This window comes from Oratosquilla oratoria, chromosome 9, assembly GCF_046742065.1.
Source record: "Oratosquilla oratoria isolate Oo_2021 chromosome 9, ASM4674206v1, whole genome shotgun sequence".
NCBI classification, from domain to species: Eukaryota; Metazoa; Arthropoda; class Malacostraca; order Stomatopoda; family Squillidae; genus Oratosquilla; species Oratosquilla oratoria.
This window is the reverse complement of record NC_134785.1, coordinates 78,686,066-78,711,014: the sequence shown is the minus strand read 5'-3', so window position 1 is coordinate 78,711,014 and position 24,949 is coordinate 78,686,066. Positions and strand designations below refer to the sequence as shown.

At 40.8% G+C, this 24,949-nt stretch overlaps 1 protein-coding gene across 5 annotated transcripts in view; it reads left to right on the top strand.

The window, feature by feature from the left end:
* Positions 1-7,691: 7,691 nt before the first annotated feature.
* Positions 7,692-24,949, top strand: part of LOC143028632 (ATP-binding cassette sub-family C member 5-like) — a 328,912-nt gene continuing 311,654 nt past the window's right edge. For all 5 annotated transcript variants that reach the window (XM_076191041.1, XM_076191039.1, XM_076191038.1 and 2 more), the window contains exon 1: positions 7,692-7,829. The gene's annotated coding sequence lies outside the window, so the exon portion shown is untranslated. The remainder of the gene's footprint in view (positions 7,830-24,949) is intronic.

The following is a 24,949-nucleotide window of genomic DNA, read 5'->3' as shown; positions in this document are numbered from 1 at the left end:
AGTGAAGGATAGAGTAGAGCTAGGTGTGGAGGAGGAATGGGGATGGTTCAAGGAGGGAGTCACAAAGTGTGCAAGGATGGTCTGTGGAACAAGAAGGACAGGAGGAAATAGAAGGAAGGGTAGTGAATGGTGGGATGAGGAAACAAAGAAGGTTGTAGAAGAGAAGAAGAGAGCTTTCACAGATTGGTTACAAAATAGGACGAGGGAGTCATATGAGAGGTTCAAAGAGAAGTAAAACAAAAGGTAAAGGAGGCAAAGAGGAGAGCGGATGTGAAATGGGGTAGGAGTATCACAGAAAATTTTGAAAGTAATAAAAAGATGTTCTGGAAAGAAATTAAGAGAGGAAGAGGAGGCGAATCAAGTAGAGAAGAAAAAGTAAAAGGTACAGATGGAGAGATGATAATGGAGAAGGCAGTAAGGGGAAGATGGGCAGAATATTTTAGGGAGTTGCTAAATGTGAAGGAGGATAGGGAGGGAAAGATAGCTGCAATGGGAAATGCTAAGAAAATGAGAGTGATGAGTGAGGAAAAGGGAGGAGAAATAAGGAAGGATGAAGTGAGGGTAGTTGTTAAGATGATGAAAGTAGGAAAGGCACCTGGTCTGGATCGATGCCATGCAGAATGTCTAAAAAAAAAAAGGAGGTGAGGTTATTTAATGTTTGGTGGAGAGAGGGTAGAGTGCCGGAGGACTGGAGGAGTGCCTGTATAGTCCCTCTTTACAAGGGAAAAGGGGACAAGTGTGAATGTAGTTGTTTCAGAGGGATTAGCTTGTTAAGTGTAGTTGGGAAGGTTTATGGGAGGATCTTGATTGAGAGGATTAGGAGAGGAACAGAGGGAGTGATTGGTGAGGAAAAGTGTGGGTTTAGGACGGGTAGAGGTTGCGTAGGTCAGATCTTTGTGGTAAGAGAAATATGTGAGAAAGCTATAGGAAAGGGGAAGGATGATTTTGGGCTTTTATGGATCTGGAAAAGGCTTACGATAGGGTGGACAGAAAGGCACTGTGGGAGGTTATGCAGATATATGGGATAGGAAGAAAGCTTCTAGGAGCTGTCAAGAGTTTTTATGAGAGTAATAGAGCTTGTGTCAGGATTAGAAATGGAGAGAGTGAGTGGTTCGAGGTAAAGGTGGGACTTCGTCAAGGATGCGTTATGTCGCCCTGGCTGTTCAACTTATACATGGATGGGGTAGTGCGAGAGGTAAATGCAAGGGTAGTGGGTCAGGGATTGGAGATAGTTAAAGAAAATGGAGAAAAGTGGGAGGTGAGCCAGCTGTTGTTTGCTGACGACACTGCGCTTGTGGCAGGATCGGAGGAGGGATTGAGGAAGTTGGTGATAGAGTTTGGGAGAGTATGTGATAGAAGAAAGCTAAAGATAAATGTGGGTAAAAGTAAGGTGATGAGATGTACAAGGGGTGAAAGTGGCAGTAGACTGGAAGTGAGCATTAAGGGAATTCGACTGGAGGAAGTGGATAGTTTTAGATACTTGGGTGCAAATGTGGCAGGTAAAGGTGGAGTAAAGGTGGAGGTAGAATGTAGATTGAGAGAAGCGAGTAAATGCCTTGGTGGATTAAAAAGTGTAATGAGGAATAGACATTTAGGAATGGATGCAAAGAGGAGACTATATGAAGGAGTGATTGTGCCAACAGCACTGTATGGGGCAGAAACATGGAACATAAGAGAGGAAGAGAGAAGGAGTTTGAATGTGTTTGAGATGAGGTGTCTGAGAAGTATGATGGGGGTTACTAGGCTAGATAGAGTGAGAAATGAGGAGGTGAGGAGGAGAACAGGGGTGGAAAGGGAGTTGGGAGATAGGGTTGATGAAAGAGTATTGGGATGGTTTGGACACATGAAAAGAATGAGTGAAGAAAGACTAGTAAAAGAGGTATGGAAGGCAGATGTGGAGGGAGTGAACACGAGGGGATGTCCTAGGATGAGGTGGATGGATGGGGTGAAGGGGGCTTTGGGGAAGAGGGGAATGTCTGTTGAGGAAGGACGGGAGAGGACAGAAGACAGAGGTGAATGGAGAATGGTTGTATATGGATGATGTTGTGATGCATGAGGTGGAATGGGAGGGGGAGGGGGGGGAGATAGTATGTGTGAGCAAAATTTGACGCAGCCCGAAGGGATTTCTCCCCGTCTTCTTTTATGCATGGGGGGACGGAGAGGGGGGGTCGCCGATTTAATGAAGCGGCCTTGCTGTGGATGTGCTGTGTCTTGCGACACTGCTTCTGACCCAGGGCAGTGGACAAAGTGCAGGGATGACCCGTCATCCAGGAGGTGCTAAGTTAAGAGGGAGGGTGGAGGGGTGTGGAGTGCATTCAGGGATGGAATGAGTGGGAATGATTTTATGCCTTTTCCTTTTTGGCTACCTCCCTTGTAAGGGGAAAAAAGCCTTGGTATATGTATGTATATATGTATGTATCTATATATATATATATATATATATATATATATATATATATATACATACATACATACATACATATATGTGTATATATATATATATATATATATATATATATATATATAATTTAAAAATAGGATATGCAAAAAAAGAAAAGAAAAAAGAAAAACTGGTGGGGGGGGGGCCAACCTGGGGGCCAGCTGAAAAACTGCGGGGGCCATGGCCCTCCCATCCCTCCCCCCCCCCCCCCCCTAGAATCGCCACTGCCTATTAATATGGATGGAGGACTTCCTGATCGGTAGAAAGATGAGAGTAGTGCTCAGAGAAAAATATTCAGGCTGGAAAGAGGTGATCAGTGGAGTTTCGCAAGGATCTGTATTGGCTCCAATAATGTTTGCTATTTATGTGAATGACATGGATGATGATGTGCAATGTTACATGAGCTTCTTTGCTGACGACATCAAATTGTTAAGGAAAGTAAAAACTGAAAAGGATTGCGAATCACTACAGGAAAACCTGAATAATGTGTGGAACTGGAGTCAGAAATGGGAAGTGGACTTCAATATTTAGAACTGTAGCATAATGGAGTTTGGAAAAAGTAAAAATAGAATATCAGGACAATATAAAATTGGAACTAAGGAGGTAAAGGATAGATCCGAAAAATATTTGGGTATAATTATCTCAAACGACTTGTCCTATGATAAACAGATAAACAAAATTGTCGGAGAACTATAACTTGCTAGGATCAGTAAATGTGGCATTTACATATTTGGACGAAGAAATCATTAAAAAATATTGGTCACAATGATAAGGCCTAGACTCGAATATGCGGCGACATTGTGGTTGTAGTGGTTTGGTTCGAACAAGCCAGGGAAAATGAAATTCACTTTGGTCTCTTATTCTAATCTCTTTGGTAAAACAACCACAAGTAATAGCCACTGCTTAGTGGATCTGATCAGTCGTAGCTGGACGGTGAGCCTAACGTCAGAGGCGGTGGCGGCTGATGACGGCGAGGCTCGATGGAACTGCTACAAGACTGGACGAGATGTTGTTGCTGCTGCCGTGGCTACTACTATTCTGCCCTGACTGGCCGCCGCTACCCTATTTAAGGGTCGCTCGCGGCTCAGCGTAGTTGGCAAGAGAGGTCGCTAGCCGCTCGAGAACCATTTGCTGGCTCCTGATTGGCTAGCTCATATTCACCTCTTGCCAACTATGGGAAGTGTGTGACCGCCTGTGGCTGCGTCACTACATGGTCACCCAGTACCAAAAAGAATATAAGGAAAATAGAAAGAATCCAGAGAGCAGCCACAAAAATGGCCCATGCACTTGCAAACTTGTCATATGAAGAGAGACTGGCTAAACTTGAGTTACAAAGATTACAAAGGCGGAGCATGGCGACAGGAGACCTTTTGGTCCATATCTCGGTCAGGTGCGAAAAAAAATAATAGATTAATAAATAAAAACTATAATAATGTAAATAACAAATAAAATACATAGATAAATGCATAGGTATAGTTAGATAATAAACAAACAGGTAAATAGTAAATGATAATAAATTGACATATAACTTATGATAAATGAGAATCAAAACAGACAAATGATAACAAAACAAAAACAAATAATATGAAATAAATTATAATCATTACAGCATCTTGCTTAGGTGTTTATCTAAATGATTTTTAAAGCTTCGAACTGAACTACATTGCACTACCTGTACAGGAAGTTTATTCCATTCATTAACTACATGTTGTGACTGCATGAGGAGGAATGGGCGGGGGGGTGGGGGGGTAGTATGTGTGAGTAAATTTTGACGCAGCCCGAAGGGATTTCTCCCCGTCCTCGCCTTATATGCAAAGGGGGACGGAGAGGTGGGGTCGCCGATTAAATGGAGCGGCCTTGCTGTGGATGTACTGTGTCTTGCGACACTGCTTCTGACCCAGGGCGGTGGGCAGGGTGCAGGGATGACCCGTCATCCAGGAGGTGCTCAGATGAGAGGAAGGGTGGGAGGGGTGTGGAGTGTATTTAGGGATGAAATGGGTGGGAGTGTTTTTATGCCTTTCCCTTTTTGGCTACCTCCCTTGGAAGGGGGAAAAAGCCTTGGTATATGTATGTATGTAACTACACGGTTGGCGAAGTTGTTTCTACCTACTTCCAAATTAAATCTGTTTCCGGACAGTTTGAGACCATTGTTTATTGTCTGATTCTCTTTCAATGTGAAAATTTTGTCACCTGTGATGTTGTCAATTCCCTTTAGAATTTTAAAGACCTGTATCAAGTCACCTCTGACGCTTTTTTAGGAAAAACAGAACAGATTCATATGTTTTAGTCGATTTTCATATGATTTACCGACTCTAGAGCAAAGGAGAGAGGCGACCTACTGACCATCTACAGAATCATGAAGGGCACAGAAATACTCGATAGAGAGGACTTGTTAAATTGGGGACAAGAGAAACACAAGAGGACATAAAAAAAAAAACATCGTTATAGAAGAGATCTGAAGAAAAAGATTTCCACATTGAGTGGTGGACACTTGGAACAAATTTGAAGAAAAAATAGTGTGTGCATAAACCATTCATGAGTTTAAGAGCAAACCAGATACTGCGAGATACAAAGGCGGGCTACTACGAGCGTAGCTCCCCTTCCCGTTAAATACAACTAGGTAAACACACACACACACACACACACATTTTTGAGACCACACTAGTATTGCATATTCCAGTCTATGGAAGCTAATATCTTCATATATCATTATATCTTCGTTGATATAGTGAAATGTCACACATATGAATTTTAACAGCTTGTATGTGATTTGGGCGCACGGATGGAATGAATGAGAATTAGCCATCAAAGAGAGTGACTGGTGCAGAGGTGGAGTGAGCTCAAGAAGACTTGTAATAAGATGGATGGGGTAAACGAAACTTTGGTTTCTCGACTTATGTTAACAGAACTGGGAAGAGAGAATGCATGAAATGAAAGTGTGTGTTCAGTAAGATTGTGAATGGATGACAGACCACAGTGATGCTCGGTGCATCTGGTTTAGATAAGTATGTGATGGTGGTTGTGAGTGTGTGCGGGACACGCCTGGAGGTAAACCAGTTTTAGCCGTCACGTCCTATGGTGATACCTATTTCTCCCTCTCCCGTCTATGGGATATTTAGTCGTTGCAAATGCATGAGTTAGTCTCATTTGCATAGCATACGTGGTGTCAGTTCCATGTAGAATGATCAACGTGGCTATTTAACCCTGAGTTAGATTAAGTACCCGCTAAGCTGAATGAAGTCGTTGAGCGTTGGCCAGTACATTACACGCGCTTCATCTAGTGAAAGACGTCATTAAATGGTTCCTTTTGCTGCACAGTGGGTTTTGATGAGTATTGTATTTGGCGGCAGCTAGAACAAACGTTAGAATTATAAATAGTATTGAAAGAATTAGGGGAAAAACCGCCACAAAATAAAGTGTATGGCAACACAACTCTTGTCCTTTGCCACGCCTCATGCAAGCTACTCGGCAAGGGAGAGATGTGGTGGAGGACACGCGCATGGTCGGTGACAATTATTCTTGATTTGAACACTGGGTCACTGCCCCCTGGAGAGGTGATTCAAATTGATTATATCTCCATGAATTTATACTGGGAGATGATCTTCCTTTAGAGGTCAACATCATCTTGACATAACATTTGAAGTGAGGACTCAGTAGAACATTGATTATTTCATAACTATGTTAGCTATGATTTTGAAGTTTGTGTATTTTTCAGGTTAATACAATTCTTCTGAAGTACCGACTAACCATGCTGATAACATAGTCAAGATGGGTTTCAGTTGAAAACACGAAATAATTTCCAGTGTTTGGTCATCTACATACATACATACATACATACATACATACATACATACATACATACATACACACATACATACATATATACATATATATATATATAATATATGTATATATATATATATATATATATACATATATATATATATATATATGTATATGTATAAAGGATTTTCCCCCCTTACAAGGGAGGTAGCCAAGGTCAAAAGGCATGATTCCACTCCCACCCATTTCATCCCTACCCACTCCACTCCCATTCACCACCCCTCCCTTCCTCTTTCCTTGGCTCCTCCTGGATGACGGGTCATCCCTGCATCTCGCCCATTGCCCTAGGTCAGAGGGAATACGGCAAGACAGCACATCCACGGAAGGCCGCTTCATTTAATCGGCGACCCCCCCCCCCTTTCCGCCCCCTCATGCAAAAAAAAAAAAAAAAAAGAGTGAGAGAGAGAGAGAGAGAAGACAGGGAGAAATCCCATCGGGCTGCGTCAAAATATCAGTCACACATAACCACTCCCTAACCCCATCCCACCCACATCCAAATACAACCATTTTCCGCTCACCCCTATCTTCTGTCTTTTCCCTTCCTTCCTTAACAGACATCCCCCTCTTTCTCAACCCCCCCCCCTTTTACCCCATCCATCCATCTCATCCTCTGTCGTCCTCTCCAGTTCATTCCACCCACGTCTGCCTTCCACACTTACAAATATTTTTAAACGTGTCAACATTGTTCATGGAAACATTCCCTCGCCTAGTGACAAGATTTCTTGTAGAAGTGAAGTGTCATACCAGTGTTTGCCCCCTTCGTCAAGGACCTGTTAAATGTTATCTCACCACGACCATTCACACATTGCGTACAAATACCTTCGACCACCCACACCAAGATCTAAGGATATTTAGACCTTGACCCACACATTGAAAAAATACGTGCACTTACCCCTGCATTGCACCCGCAACTACGTTCAGTCATCAAATGGTTTATTTCTCTGTCTTCAGTTAGCTGCTATCAGAGGTATAACAAATAGATATACATATGTATATATATTTAGGGCAGTGTGAATTTTATGATTTTTCCAGGCTTACGAAAACTTCCATTAAAATCTATATCTATTGATGCCACTCAGCGCTAATCATGTTCAAATATTTTAAGCCAAATAAAAAAAAAAAAAAAAATCCGAAAGACTATAAACTAACCGAGCAAGTGGTTCTGCCCCACATCTATCATAACTCGTACTTCCTTCCATTTCATTCTTTCCTTCCACTAAACCCCCAAATCCCCCCTCCCGCTCCCTCATCTTATCTATCCTGCCCTCTAACTACTATCTTTAATTTATTCTATCCCTAACCAATGGTAACAATTATTCTAGGGACGTGTTAAATAACCACCAAGGAAGTTTGCAAAAAGTATCTATAAAAATACACATTTTATTTCATGGAATCGGCTACCTGTCCTGTGATTATTTGTTTACATGCAACAGCTTGGTTCATACTAGCGGCAAGATCGCACACCCCATTCGTCAGAAGTCAGTGATACCACTCGCGGGGTAGAGGTAACGTGCGAACACAGCTGTACAAAATCAGCTCGCTTGAAGTAAGTTTTGACATAAGTTTATGTTAACACCACATAAATAGGAATGTTAAAGAGGATACAAGGGAATAGTTATAACTTTTGTTGTCCCTGTTAAGGCTTCTCCTTGGTATTTTGTGTGATTCGAGTGGCGTGCCTCAGGGGATGCTTGTATGCGGGCAGTGCAGGTGTGTTGACCAACTTGACCCCAGTGTTAAAATAATAAAATTTTAAGTTAGGTTTTGCATAAATTCATGTGATAATGTCTTCATGTTGTAATCAAGATAACATAACATTTGCCGTATTTGACTTATGCGATATAGTGAGTGAATTATTTGAGGCAAAATAATTTGTGAATATCAGCGAGTGTAACGTTATTATTACAGGATACGTGTATGAGTACTATTAGAAATATTAAAGATGTGAATTTATTTCATTATTGCGGGAAGTGTCAACCCCTGGGAACTCCATGTATGGAGTGTAGTACCCAGGATAGCCTGTCACCCACGACGAACCTGACCACGGTTTTGACGAAGTCCTTTGCCATATCGAGAGGTAGAACCATTGCAGAGCAATATATCATTATATGGAACGTATTATATCTGGTAGAGACACCCAGGTTGCGAGAAATAAGAAACATTTGGATTGTTCATGTTGGTACGTGTTTGAAGCAAGTAGATGGTACAGTATGCACAGCTTCCACCAGGTCATTGGGTATGGATAAGTAGAAAAAAAAGTTATTTAGTGCAGTATTGCAGACCTATTGTAGAATAACCATTTGTCCCTAAAGAAGAACAAAGAATAATTGATGCTGGAGGGATAACAAGGTTCATGATTAAAGGACCAATTCTAGGTGGTAGGTGAGGAAGCAGTAACAATAGGAATGATGACAGGGAGAGATTGGGATAACTCTGGCTAGTTAATTGAAGAAGTTTATTGTGAATTGTGGTGAGAATTGATGACACTGGGTCTTTGTTATTTACCAGTTATCTGCAGTCTATTACCCGGCTATACTATGTTTTTAAAGGTCAGATTTAAAACTCGGTCTATTTACCATAGCCTCAGGTACAAATTAGTATGTATTGTGCATATATAAAAGACATTATATAAATTCATGTATATGTATACATTTTATACATCTGTATTTACATATACTCATATGTAGATGTGTGCACACACACACACGCACTGAAGAAAAACAGTTTTCCGTGTAGAGTAGTGGACACTTGGAACAAACTGGATAATGAAATAGTATGTGCAAATACCATTCATGAGTTTAAAAGTAAACTAGACACTGCGAGATACAAAGGCGGGACACCACGAGCATAGCTCCCCTTCCCGCAAAATACAACTAGGTAAATACACACACACACACACACTTAACTGGGACACTTAACTGGGACAAAAGAAACACAAGAGGAAATGGAAAGAAAATAAAAAAACATAGCTATAGAAGAGAACTGAAGAAAAACAGTTTTCCTCATAGAGTTTTGGACACTTGGAACAAACTGGACAATGAAATAGTATGCGCAAAAACCATTCATGAGTTTAAAAACAAACTAGACACTGCAAGATACAAAGGCGGGACAACACGAGCATAGCTCCCCTTCCCGCAAAATACAACTAGGTAAATACAACTAGGTAAATACATACACACACACACACACACACACACACACACACAGTGGCGTTTACATACTTGGATGAAGACATGATGAAAAAAATATTGGTCACATTGATAAGGCCTAGATTAGAGTATGCAGCGACACTGTGGTCCCCCAGTACCAAAAAGAATATAAAGAAAATAGAAAGAATCCAAAGAGCAGCTACAAAAATGGCACCTGCACTTGCAAACCTATCATACGAAGAGAGATTGGCTAAACTGGAGTTACCGACACTGGAGCAAAGAAGAGAGAGAGGTGACCTATTGACCATCTACAGAATCATGAAAGGCACAGAGGTACTCGATAGTGAGAACTTACTTAACTGGGACAAAAGAAAGAAACACAAGAGGACATGGAAAGAAAATAAAAAAACATAGCTATAGAAGAGAACTGAAGAAAAACAGTTTTCCTCATAGAGTTTTGGACACTTGGAACAAACTGGACAATGGAATAGTATGCGCAAAAACCATTCATGAGTTTAAAAACAAACTAGACACTGCAAGATACAAAGGCGGGACATCACGAGCATAGCTCCCCTTCCCGCAAAATACAACTAGGTAAATACACACACACACACACAGTAGGATCTGAAAAAGACTTGGGAGTTATTATCACAAATGACTTGTCCTATGATACACAGATTAACAAAATTGTCGGGGAGACTTACAACTTGCTAAGATCAATAAAAGTGGCTTTTGCTTACCTGGATGAAGACATGATAAAAAAAATTTTGGTTACATTGATAAGGCCTAGACTAGAGTATGCGGCGACATTGTGGTCCCCCAGTACCAAAAAGAACATAAAGAAAATAGAAAGAATCCAAAGAGCAGCTACAAAAATGGCACCTGCACTTGCAAACCTATCATACGAGGAGAGATTGGCTAAACTGGAGCTACCGACACTGTAGGAAAGAAGAGAGAGGGGAGACCTTCTGACCATCTACAGAATCATGAAAGGCACAGAGATACTTGATAGAGAAGAATTACTAAACTGGGACAAAAGAAACACAAGAGGACATGGAAGGAAATTAAGAAAACATAGCTATAGAAGAGAACTGAAGAAATACAGTTTTCCACATAGTTTTAGACACTTGGAACAAACTGGATAATGAAATAGTAAGCGCAAAAACCATTGACGAGTTTAAAAGCAAACTAGACACTGAGAGATACAATGGCGGGACAACACGAGCATAGCTTCCCTTCCTGCAAAATACAACTAGGTAAATACACACACACACACATCATAGCCTCAGGTACATATAAATGGTTAGAGTTCCTGGCTGTCACTACGGTGGTCCGGGTTCAAATCCCACCCAAGGGTGAAATAATTTCAGTGTCGCTGCACTGTGGGTCATTACTCCAACTCTCGTGGGCAGGGTATATGGGGGTGTGTGTGCATGTAAAGTCACAGCATTACCCATAGATCGGTCATATATGAGCTCTGAGCTCTCTTTTGGGATGGAAATAACTGTCGATCATGAGTCCAGCACATGATCCAATACCATGGCGAATCACGTGTGAGCATGCACATTAGATGAATATAATTAAGTAAATACACACATGCTTGTGTGTGTGTGAGAACATACACATATTTGTGCATGCACACATCTCCGTCGTCATCGTCGTCGTTGCGTGACCAAGAAGAAGAGGATTTACGACGAAAAAGGAAACCTGGTTTGTATTGTAGGGGTGGGGAGTGAACGTGAGTACCCTAAATGATATCTCTGCAGTGCTAGTCAATTGTATTAACTCGGATTTAGCGAAAATGAATGAAAACAACGACTCAAAAGCCAGTCACGAATCAGTCATCTGGCGTCAGTCTATTGAACCGCAATATAAACAAACACTACTCCAACACGTGTCATAATGATAATGATTTCCCAGGATTTAGTAAGTATGAAAGAAAGAACTTAGTAGATTATTAGAGATAGAGAGAGATATGAGCAAAAATAGGATTCGGTGGGAGAATGAAATTATGGACTTAAGAAAAGAGGTTATTGGATTAATAGATTGCTTAGCTCATGCGAACCACGAAATTTCGGACCTAAGAAAAACCAACTTGGATCTTACAAACGAGATTAAAGAAATGAAAAGGGATATAAATGAACTGAAGAATGATAATGAAAAGAAGAAAACTAATGATAATAACAATAGCAAAAATCTAAAGCAGGACGTGAACAATAAATTACAAGAATTGACACAAAAGATCGAAGAGAACCTAGGTGGGGATAGTATCCAGGAAATTAAGAAGTGGAAGGAAAACATTGAAAATAAGGAAATTGCTTTCAAAGAAATAGTCAAGCAGCAAATGCAGGATAATGCAAAAGACACAATCATACAAGTGATTAACGAAAAAGCAAATTGGGTCAGGGATACAGTATATAGGAAAAAATGTATTGTGGTATATGGACTAAAGGAAAAACAAGGATTGGCGAGGTACACGAGGGAAAAAGAAGAAAGAGACAGCAGTAGAAATCCTAAATGAAATTCAGGGGGGAGACAGAGATTCAGGCATAGAATTGGTCGCTATACTAAGGATAGGAATTGACCTCTAAATATAAAACTAAGGTCACAAATGGTAGTAGAAGACATATTTGAAAAAGTAGGCAACTTGGCAAAGAGTGAAAAGTACAATAAGATATGGATAAAAAGAGAAATGAGTACTGAGGAATTAGAAAAAGAAAGGGCACTAAGAGAAGAAGCAAAGGAAAAAAACTTGATGAGAACGGAGACAGAATGCAAAGAATTCCAGTGGAGAGTAATAGACTTGAGATTAAGACAATGGCGCATCAAAATGAAAAAACCAAGGACAGAAGAAACCAGGGAGAAGGAAGAAAATTAAAAGTGGCCTATACCAACATTGACGGACTAATTTCAGGACTGAACGAACTCAATGATTATCTGTTAGAAGCAAAACCAGACATAATGGGAATTGTAGAGACTAAACTAAGGTGAAATACCATCCATCGTTATTGGACAAGGTCTATACAATTACTGGATAAAAAACAGGGACAAGAAACAGGGAGGGGGAATCATGTTTTTGGCCAAGAAAGACCTAAAGGTGACAAAAATTGCAGAGGGCAAAGGTAATGTTGAACTGATCATGATAAAAGTCGAAGGCAAGAATATGAAAAGCAGAAAGTTTGGTGACCTATGTGCCTCCAAAAACGAATGCTTGGAAAGAAAACGAACATACAAAAATGCTAGAAGATACAAGAAAATCACTAAATGAGATACTAATGGGTAAGGGTAATCTGGTAATTATGGGGGACTTCAATTGCAAAGAAATTTGTTGGGACAGCATGACAGTGCAAGGAGGAGATGACTCGTGGGCAATGTACTGGTAGACATGACCATGGAGTACACAATGACCCAATGGGTCAGTGAAAACACAAGGTACAGAAACAATGAAGAGCCATCGAAACTAGATCTAATATTTACAACAGAACCTGAAATAGTGGATAAAGTCCAGTACGAGACACCAATTGGAAAGAGTGACCATGTACTCATCGAAACTGTACTAAAGGAAGAAATAGACATGGAGAGGAACGAAAAGCATAGGAAAAGAAGATTGATGTACAACAAAACAGACTTTGCAAAACTAAAGACATTCTTCCGGAATGCAAACTGGGAAAATTTTTATAGGGAACAGACAACAGTGGAAGAGAAATGGAATATATTGATGGATAATTACAATGAAGGGGTAAACAGGCATGTACCAAGACAAAAGCGAGAGAGTGAGTACATTAAATGTTGGTTCAATAAAAGATGCAGTGAGGCAAAAGACAGAAGGGACAAAGCTTGGAAAAAGTGGAGAAAAGACAAAAAACAAAGCAAATGGCAAATTTATATAAACTGTAGAAATGAGTATGTTAATGTGAGAAGAGAGGAAAAAAGGAACCATGAGAAAGATATTATAGACAAATGCAAAGATCAACCCAAGCTATTCTATCGGTATGTGAATGGTAAACTTAAAACCAAACAGGAAATGGTGAAACTATGCCAAGGAAATGTAGAATACACACAAGATTTAGAGATGGCCGAAGTCATGAACAATCACTTTAAATCTGTCTTCACCAGAGAGAAAATACAAAATTGGGACATAGATAATAACAAGCAATCTCCCCAATGAGTGAGTTTACAACATCACTAAAAGAAATATCAGAACATCTATCAAGACTGGACGTCAGAAAATCACATGGTCCGAATGGTATTGCAAATTGGATTCTAAAGGAGTGCAAAGAAGAACTAACAGACAAAATACACATCTTAATAAACAGCTCACTCAAAGAAGGAAAGATACCCAAGGACTGGAAAAATGCTAACATTGTACCAATATATAAAGGAGGAAACAAGGAAGAACCCACCAACTATAGGCCAGTATCACTAACAAGCACTATAGCCAAAATTTGTGAGAAAATAATCAAGAATAGATGGGTAAAACATCTGGAAGACAACAACATATTAAACCCAAGACAATTCGGGTTCAGACAAGGAAGATCATGCACCACAAACTTAATATGCTTTTACTCAAGACTAATAGACATAGTGCAAGAAAGAAATGGATGGGCTGATTGTGCATTCCTAGACTTGCAAAAAGCCTTTGACAAAGTACCACACAGAAAATTACTAAAAAAAACTGGAACACATAGGAGGAATACAAGGAAACCTACTAAAATGGATGGAGGACTTTCTGACTGGTAGAAAGATGAGAGTAGTGCTCAGAGAAAAATATTCAGATTGGAAAGAGGTGATCAGTGGAGTACCGCCAGGATCTGTACTGGCACCAATAATGTTTGCTATCTATATGAATGACATGGACGAGGACGTGAACCGCTACATGAGCTTCTTTGCTGATGACGCCAAACTGTTAAGGAAAGTAGAAACTGATGAGGACTGTGAAGCACTGCAAGAAGACCTAAATAGGGTATGGAACTGGAGTCAGAAATGGGAAGTGGACTTTAATACTAAGAAGTGTAGCATAATGGAGTTTGGAAAAAGCAAAAACAGAATATCAGGAAAATATACAATTGGAACCAAGGAAGTAAAGAAAGTAGGATCCGAAAAAGATTTGGGTGTAATTATCACGAACGACTTGTCCTATGATATACAGATTAACAAAATTGTCAGGGAGACTTACAACTTGCTAAGATCAATAAAAGTGGCATTTACATACTTGGACGAAGACATGATAAAAAAAATATTGGTTACATTGATAAGGCCTAGATTAGAGTATGCGTCGACATTGTGGTCCCCCAGTACCAAAAAGAATATAAAGAAAATAGAAAGAATCCAAAGAGCAGCTACAAAAATGGCACCTGCACTTGCAAACCTATCATACGAGGAGAGATTGGCTAAACTGGAGTTACCGACACTGGAGCAAAGAAGAGAGAGAGGTGACCTATTGACCATCTACAGAATCATGAAAGGCACAGAGATACTTGATAGAGAGAACTTAATTAACTGGGACAAAAGAAACACAAGAGGACATGGAAAGAAAATAAAAAAACATGGCTATAGAAGAGAACTGAAGAAAAACAGTTTTCCACATAGAGTTTTGGACACTTGGAACAATCTGGATAATGAAATAGTATGCGCAAAAACCATTCATGAGTTTAAAAACAAACTAGACACTGCGAGATACAATGGCGGGACATCACGAGCATAGCTCCCCTTCCCGCAAAATACAACTAGGTAAATACACATTTGCACGTGCACGATACAGTGGCGCAGCTGGTAGAGTCTCAGGCTGTCAGTATGGGGGTGCCGACGGTACCTGGTTCGAATCCTACCCAGGGCTGAAATTATTTCAGTATCGCTGCGCTTTGAGTCGTTACTCCAACTTTCATGGGTGGGGAGTTGGGTGTGTGTGTGTGCGTGTAAGGTCATAGCATTACCCATAGGTCGGTCATACAAGCTCTGAGCTCTCTTACGGGAGTGAAATAGCTGTTGATCACGAGTCCAACACGTGATCCAAAGACCAAAGTAAATCATGGACACATGCACATACACAAACACACACCTCATGGCGCATTGGTTAGAGTTCTCAGCTGCCACTATGTCAGTCTAGGTTCAAATCTGCCCAGGGCTGAAAAAATTCAGTATCACTGTGCTGCAAATTGTTTCTCCAACTCTCATGGGCGGGGAGTTGGGGGTGTGTATGCATGTAAGGTCACTTTATTACTCATAGATCAGTCATATGAGCTCTGAGCTCTCATCTGGGAGGTTAATAACTGTCGATCACGAGTCCAAAGATTATAGTCCAAACACACTCATGCATACACACACGCACACCTCATGGCACAGTGGTTAGAGTTCTTAGCTGCCACTATGGCAGTCCTGGTTCGAATCCTGCCCAGCGCTGAAAAAATTTCGGTATTGCTGTGCTGTAAGTTGTTACTCCAATTCTTGTGGGTGGGGAGTTGGGTGTGTGTGTGCATGTAAGGTCACAGCATTACTCATAAATCGATCATATATGAGCTCTGAGCTCTCTTCTGGGAGGGAAATAGCTGTTGATTATGAGTCCAACATGTAATCCAAGACCATAGTGAAACACACACACACACACACACACGATGGTTGAAGTGACAGCGAAGTTTGGAACTCCAGGAAAATTTCAAATTTTGTTGATCTCAATGACACGACAAGGATGTACCTTTGTTGTATTAGTAGGGAAGGGGGAAAGCTCGTGGTGTAGTGGGAAGGTGAAGAAAAAGGAGACAGGGAAGGATCACTGAGGAAAATGGAAGGAAATGAGGAAGGAGACAAACGGACTCCCCCAGACATCAGAAGGAATGTCAACAAAAGGGCTGCAGACGATGCAGGTGAAGTTGAAGATATCAGTAAAGGCACTAAAATTAGAAATATAGATAGGAACAACACAATAGAAAGTGGAGATAATAATTTCCATGGATTTAATGAGGGAGGGGGTGCCAACCTCCCCTGATTAGCAAGTCTAGAGGAAAAATTAGAGAAAATGAATGTGCACTGGAAGGTTAAGTTTAGCCAACTTACATGGATTATGTAAAGAGCTGATAAATTGGAAGAACTAAAGAAGAAGAACCAAAACCTAAATAAAGAAATAGAAGAATTAAAAAGACAGTTAAAAGAAGTAAAAGATGAGAATGAGGAATTAAATAAGAATAAAGAGTCCATAGCAAAAGAGGTACAGGGTTGGAGAAAAGTCCAAGAGAACAACAAAATTGAATTTAGAGATATAATGACACAACAGATGAAAGAACAAACTAAGGACACATTTATTAAAGTGATGAGAGAGAAGGAGAATATAGTAAGAGACTTAGTGGACAAAAAGAAATGTATAATTATATTAGGGATGGAAGAGAAGCATAATCCAAATAGGACTACAAGAGTAAAAGAGGAGAAGAAAAAGGTAAACAAGATATTAGTAGTTCAAGGGGATGAACAAGAAACAGGGAAAGAACTTGAATAAATATATACATACATATACCAAGGCTTTTTCCCCCTTACAAGGGAGGTAGCCAAAAAGGGGAAGGCATAAAAACACTCCCACCCATTTCATCCCTACATACACTCCACACCCCTCCCACCCTCCCTCTCATCTGAGCACCTCCTGGATGACGGGTCATCCCTGCACCCTGCCCACCGCCCTGGGTCAGAAGCAGTGTCGCAAGACACATCACATCCACAGCAAGGCCGCTTCATTTAATCGGCGACCCCCCCTCTCCGTCCCCCCTTGCATATAAGGAGAGGATGGGGAGAAATCCCTTCGGGCTGCGTCAAAATTTACTCACACATACTACCCCACCCCCCTGCCCATTCCTCCTCATGCAATCACATCATCATCCATATACAACCATTCTCCACTCACCTCTGTCTTCCGTCCTCTCCCTTCCTTCCTCAACAGACATTCCCCTCTTCCCCAAAGCCCCCTTCACCCCATCCATCCACCTCACCCTAGGACGTCCCCTCATGTTCACTCCCTCCACATCTGCCTTCCATACCTCTTTTACTAGTCTTTCTTCACTCATTCTTTCCATGTGTCCAAACCATCCTAATATTCTTTCATCAACCCTATCTCCCAAATCCTTTTTCACCCCTGTTCTCCTCCTCACCTCCTCATTTCTCACTCTATCCAGCCTAGTAACCCCCACCATACTTCTCAGACACCTCATCTCAAACACATTCAAACTCCTTCTCTCTTCTTCTCTTATGTTCCACGTTTCTGCCCCATACAGTGCTGTTGGCACAATCACTCCTTCATACAGTCTCCTCTTCGCATCCATTCCCAAATGTCTATTCCTCATTACACTCTTTAATCCACCAAGGCATTTACTCGCTTCTCTCAATCTACATTCTACCTCTACCTTCACTCCACCTTTTCCTGCTACACTTGCACCCAAGTATCTAAAACTATCCACTTCCTCCAGTCGCTCTCCCTTAATGTTCACTTCCAGTCTACTGCCGCTTTCACCCCTTGTACATCTCATCACCTTACTTTTACCCACATTTATCTTTAGCTTTCTTCTATCACATACTCTCCCAAACTCTGCCACCAGCTTCCTCAATCCCTCCTCTGACCCTGCCACAAGCGCAGTGTCGTCCGCAAACAACAGCTGGCTCACCTCCCACTTTTCTCCATTTTCTTTAACCATCTCCAATCCCTGACCCACTACCCTAGCATTCACCTCTCGCACCACCCCATCCATGTATAAGTTGAACAGCCAGGGCGACATAACGCATCCTTGACGAAGTCCCACCTTTAACTCAAACCACTCACTCTCTCCATTTCTAATCCTGACACAAGCTCTACTACTCTCATAAAAACTCTTGACAGCTCCTAGAAGCTTTCCTCCTATCCCATAAATCTGCATAACCTCCCACAGTGCCTTTGTCTACCCTATCATAAGCCTTTTCCAGATCCATAAAAGCCCAAAAAACATCCTTCCCCTTTCCTATAGCTTTCTCACACATCTGTCTTACCACAAAGATCTGATCTACACAACCTCTACCTGTCCTAAATCCACACTGTTCCTCACCAATTACTCCTTCTGTTCCTCTCCTAATCCTCTCAATTAAGATCCTCCCATAAGCCTTCCCTACTACACTTAACAGGCTAATCCCTCTGAAACTACTACATTCACACTTGTCCCCTTTTCCCTTGTAAAGAGGAACTATACAGGCACTTCTCCAGTCCTCCGGTACTCTACCCTCTCTCCAGCAAACATTAAATAACCTCACCAACCAGTCCACCATCACTGAACCTCCCTTTTTCAGACACATCCTAAAGACAAAAGAATAAATATATAGAACAGGGAAATACAGTACAGATAAGACCAGACCAATTAAGGTTAAATTCAGGTCACAAAAAACAGCAGAGAATATCTTAGCAAAAACAGGGAAACTAGCAAAAAGTGATCTATATAAACAGGTATGGATAAAAAGAGAAATTAATAAAAAGGAAAGAGAGGATGAGAATACAAAAAGATATAAGCTAAGGAAAAAACAAGAAAAGAACAGAGTTAAAGAGAAATTCTATTGGAGAGTAGTGGATATGAAAGTGAGGAAATGGTTCATAGCAGAGAAAAACGGAAGGGAAACAGAAAACATGATGGAAGTAGGAGAAAATTAAAAGTGTTACACAAATATAGATGGCTTAATAACAGGCTTGAACGTACTGAATGATTACCTGAAGGAAAAAGAACCGGACATAATGGGAATTGTAGAGACAAAATTGAAAGGTCCACTACCACCCAACAGTGTAGGACATAGTGCATATAATTATTGGATTAGAAACAGAGGTAAAACAAGTGGGTAGAGTTATGTTCCTGACTAAGAAGGATATAAATGTGAGGAATGTCACATATGGAAAGAATAGAGATAATTATGATGGAAGTGGAAGACAGGGATGGGAAGAGGAGGAAGTTTGTAGTAAATTATGTGCCTCCTATAACGGCCTCATGGAGAGAGAGAACACAATAAATATGTTAGAAGACACAAGAATAACACTAGATAAGATAATGGAAGATGGAGGAAGAATAGTTATAATGGGTGAGATGACAGTGAAGGGTGGAGATGACCTATGGGGAAATGTACTACTTGATATTATTATAGAACATACAATGACACAATGGATACAAGAGAATATGAGGTATAGAAATGAAGAAGAACCATCAAGACTAAACCTAATAATCACATAAGAACCCGAAATAGTGGACAAGATTGAATAAAAGACACCAATAAGTAAAAATGACCACATATTGGTTGATCTGGAACTTAATGAGGAAAAATACATGGAAAAAATGAATATAGAAATTTAAGATTGATGTATGGAAAAACAAATTTTGATAAAATAAGAGAATTCTTTCAAAAAGCTGACTGGGAAAGGATACACAAGGAGGAAACAACAGTAGAAGAGAAATGGAGTATTTTGACAAAGTTTTTAAAGGAGTGGAAAAGTATGTTCCAAGACTAAAACCAGAAAAATTATATGAAAAGTGTTGGTACAACAAAAGATGTAGGGAGTTAAAAGACAAAAGGGATAAAGCATGGATAAAATGGAAGAAAGACAAAAAACCTGAAAAATGGAAAATATACACTAGATATAGAAATCAATATGTACAAGTGTGCAGAGAAGAAAAGAGAAAATACAAAAAAGATGTCATAGGAAAAGTATAAAGACCAACCAAAACTATTTCACAGATTTGTAAACAATAAACTGAAAAACAAACAATTAGAGAAACTATGACAAGGAGTAGTTGAATACACAGAGGAAATAGAAATGGCAGATATGAACACACATTTTAAATCGGTGTTTACGAGGGAGAACATACAACCTAGAGATATCGACTGGGAGGAGGAAGTTCCTCCTATGAAAGAGATAGAAGTAACAAGGAATGAAATAATGAATCACTTGAGTAATCTCAATGACAGAAAATTGTATGGACCAAATGAAATGGCAAACTGGATTTTGAGAGAATGCAGGAATGAACTAACAGACAAAATACATAGTCTGATAAGCAGTTCACTGAAAGAAGGAAAAGTTCCAGAAGATCGGAAATGAGCAAATATAGTACCAATATATAAAGGGGGAAACAAGGAAGATCCTACTAACTATAGACCAGTCTCTCATAGAAGTACAATAGCTAAAATTTATGAAAGAATGATCAAAATTAGATGGGTAAGGCATTTGGGAAAAAACAAACTAAATCCAAGGCAATTTGGATTTAGACAAGGATGATCATGCGTCACAAACTTAACCCCTTCCATACGGTGCCGCACACGTAGGCGTCATGGACTTAGATCTCGGTGGCAGCAACCAATGCCAGCCGTACGACGTGTCGTAATAATACTCGCATCATAAAATATAGTCACCGCTTATATCGATCGTTCTCTCTTCACCCGTGAATTTTGATAACCATAGAAAATGCGATTACAAAAGAATTAGAAAGAATGTCATTATGGAGGGGCGACTACAATAAATATAATCAAGACGCCGATATGGCAGCCTCGCGAATACACTCGCTCCCCATGACGCCTACGTGTGCGGCACCGTATGGAAGGGGTTAATGTGTTTCTACTTAAAGCTAATAGATGTAATACAAGAAAGAGATGGATGGGCTGATTGTTCATTTCTAGACTTGAAAAAAGTTTTTGATAAGGTGCCACATAAGAAATTGCTAAAGTAACTAGAAACTGCAGGAGGAATACAGGGCAAACTGCTGAAGTGGATGGAAGACTTCTGGCATGAAAGAAAAATGAGTAGTGATAAGAGACAAACACTAATTGGGATGAAGTGATTAGTGGAGTTCCACAAGGAACAGTTCTGTCCCCAATAATGTTTGCTATATATATTCATGATGTGGATAAAGGAATTGAAAGTTATATGAGCTTCTTTGTGGGTGATGCAAAATTGTTAAAAAAAAAAGTGAACACTGTAGAAGATTTTGAGTCGCTGCAGAGTGATCTCAATAAAGTATGGGAATGGAGTAGAAAGTACATACGTATACCAAAGGCTTTTTTTCCCCCTTACACGGGGGTTAGCCAAAAAGAAAAAGGCATAGAAATCCCTCCCATCCATTTCATTTCCCATATACTCCACCCTCCTCCCTCCCTCCCATCTTGGCACCTCCTGGATGATGGGTCATCCCTGTATCCTGTCCACTGCCCTGGGTCAGAAGCAGTGTCGCAAGACACAGCACATCCACAGCAAGGCCGCTTCATAAATTTGGTGACACCCCCTCCGTCCCCTCATGCAGAAAAGGAGAAGACGGGGAGAAATCCCTTCGGGCTGCGTCAAATTTTTTTCATACATACTTCATCACCCCCCATCCCCCACCCACCCCCTCATGCATCACAGCCTCATCTATACACAACCCCCCCCCCCCCGAGGCCCAGTACTTTGATGTAGTGGGGGGGGCTTCCATGTAGTAAGGATGGGCTGAGCTGTGCCAGCCAGGTGCAACCATACTGGAGAGGTCAGCCCCGAGCTACCAGACAAAAACTGAGCCAAAAGTCTTTTTGTTGACGACCCTAGCTTGGCATTGATTATGGACTGGAATACTCGTAGGATTTGTCGCCCTCATCCTATGATAGTTGTTTTAGGATGAGGTTTTTGGGGTAGTGAATAGATAGGGGGTCCCTCACCCTTTTCCTTTGTGAATTCCCCTATCCCTATCCTTCATATTTGCTACCCTACTCTCCTTTTCACCATCTTTCTCTAATACTTGTTAAGGAAGGTTCTGGTATCTTGGTGCCTTCCAAGCTACATGTCTGAACCCAGTCAAGTGGGGATGTATACCGCGAGGTCACTACTTCCCTGGACTGGGGAATGCATGTTTGTGAGGTAGGTACTAGGTTGCTGACTTCCTTTCTCCCTATCCAGTACACATGCAGAGTGACTATGCCGGACCCATCCTAAATGGGACAAAACAAAAGAGGACAAACCCCGGGTTGACAAAGTCTCTAACTCACCTCCGAGACCCTGCATGTGTAAATAGTCGTTTCTGGAACTTCCCGACTCTGCAGAGACTTTTCTTTTATTGCGTGCGGCATCAGGCAACTGCAGTATCTTCTTCCATGCACTGCTCTTTCTTAATATATGGTGTGGCCTCATAGATATACACGATCATGACGGCTGTTGAAACTGAATGTTCTAAACCTCCACCACCACCTGATCCTCCTCTTAAACCTCCTGATCCCTCTCCTAATATTGCCAATCCTAAAGTTGACAATATTGACTCAACAAAAAGAAAAACCCCAGTTGACGACTCCGGCTTGAAAAAGGACTGGTGAAATCAATCAAATACTGCCCCTAATAGTCATAGAATCTTACATTTACAATATGTCTCTCTTGATAAGAGTTATACAGACTTATATGAAAAGTTCCGTAAATTTGGACAAATTAAAGAGATCAGAGTTAAACTAACTGACAACTTTAAAGCTTGGCTAGTGTGGATCTCATTTCTTTCTAATCAGGATGCAGCTGCTGCCTGCTTGGATTATAATAATTGTAATGAGAATGAATCTTCAGCCCAACTTGTTGGTAGAGTGCCACCTAACTTGGATATCTTTTATCCAGAAAAGCCAGTAGAGGAAAGGAAGGAAAGTGTGCAGAGACCTCCCAACCCAGCTAAGTGGCTCATTATCACTCTTGCAAAAGAATGTGCTAACTTGTTCGAGTTTAGAATATTCTTGAAGAGTCACCTTGGCTGTGGTAATTTGAATAACTCGCAGGTATCATGATTTGGAAGAAATTCCTTCTTAATTCATGTAAAATCTTATGAACAAGCTGCCATGGTGCTTAACTTGAAACAGAAATCCAACATTAAGGAAGTTAAACCCCACTATACCTTTAGTTATGCCAAAGGGGTAATTTTTAATAGAGATCTGTATGACTTTGATGAAGAAGAAATTTTAGAAATGTGCCCAACTAATGTTTGGAAGGTTGCGAAAATCCCTCATTATTCTATGATTATCCTAAGTTTTTGTGGTGAAGATCTACCTCATTATGTAGAGATAGAAAAAGAGATTGTTTATGTGAAGCAGTTTATTCCCCGTCCCCTTCAGTGCTTTAACTGCTATGGTTTTGGCCATCCTTCCCGCAGATGTGCAAGGGATAAAGTGTGTTTGATATGTGCTCAGCCTGAACATGGGGATTGTTCCCCCCCAACAGTTTTTGTATAAATTGTAAAGAAGAGCATGATGCCAGAAATAAGAACTGTGTAATTTATAAGAAGGAACAGGAAATACTACTAAAAGCTCATGCAGAACATATAAGTGTAGGACATGCTAAAAGACTACTAAGTAATTCCAAAAGATACAGTGATGTTAAAACAAATAATAAAGTGGATGAGCCAACTGTAGAACCCAATATAAATAAAAATGCCAATTTGAATTCTTCTGTTAACACTGAACCCAAGTCTCAGTGTAAAATTGTCACTATGAAACCTAATGGTCTTTCTTCTTCTCAAGTAGGAATTTCTAGTACCTCTGAAGCCTCCTGTGCGGAGGTTTCCTCACCCCTTGTTGAAGGGGTGTCCCCTGCCCCATCTGGAGGGGCACCTAAGGTTTCTATTGTAGAAACCTCACAGGCTTCTTCTAATGAAGCCTCCTCTCAGGCAATCTCTCTTCCAGACTTGGGGGACTCCCCAGTATAGGGATTGCTGACTAGTGTGCCTCACTCAGTAGAGGTGCACAGAAGCAATGAGGATCAAAGAAATGCTGAACCCAAGCCTCAACGTGACAGAGTCACTACTAGACCTAATTGTTCTTCTCCACAAGTTGGAAATTGTAGTACTCGTCAACCCTCCTCTGCGGAGGTTCTCCCATCCCCAGTTGAGGGAATGCCTCCTGCCCCATCTAGAGGGGCACATAAAGTTCTCATTGCTGGGACCCCACAGGTTTCCTTTAATAAAGCCTCCTCTCAATCAGTCAAACTTCCAAACTCGAGGGGCTCCCCAATAAAGGGATCATGGACTGATATGCCTCACTCAGTTGAGGCACACAGAAGCGAAGCTATGGAGTCTGAAGCTGTGTGCAGTAAAAGACTCCACAGTCCACCCTCATCTCCATCCTCTTCCCCAAATCGTGATAAGCAATCTAAGAAAGAAACTAATAACCCGGACTCTACATCGTCGGTCGGACCATTGTCAGAGAGGAGGATGCCACCCGCGAAAGCAAAGAAATTAGAAAAGAACCCACCTTGTAAACCCTCTCTCTCTCCCAGACTTCTCTTACCAGACCAGTAGACCCAAAAAAGAAAAAGAAAACAGTATGATGTCCATAATTCAATGGAATATTTAAGGTTTTAATTCTCATCGAGAGCAGGTTGGGATTCTCTTTAAGGAACATGATGTGTCTGTTTTTTGTCTGCAAGAAACTATGCTTGGCAATTTATCCCCTAATGTTGGACTTAATTATAAATTTTACAGATCTCCTCCTATGATTGGGGGCCATGCCCATGGAGGTACTGGTATCATTGTTAAGAAATGTGTAAACCACA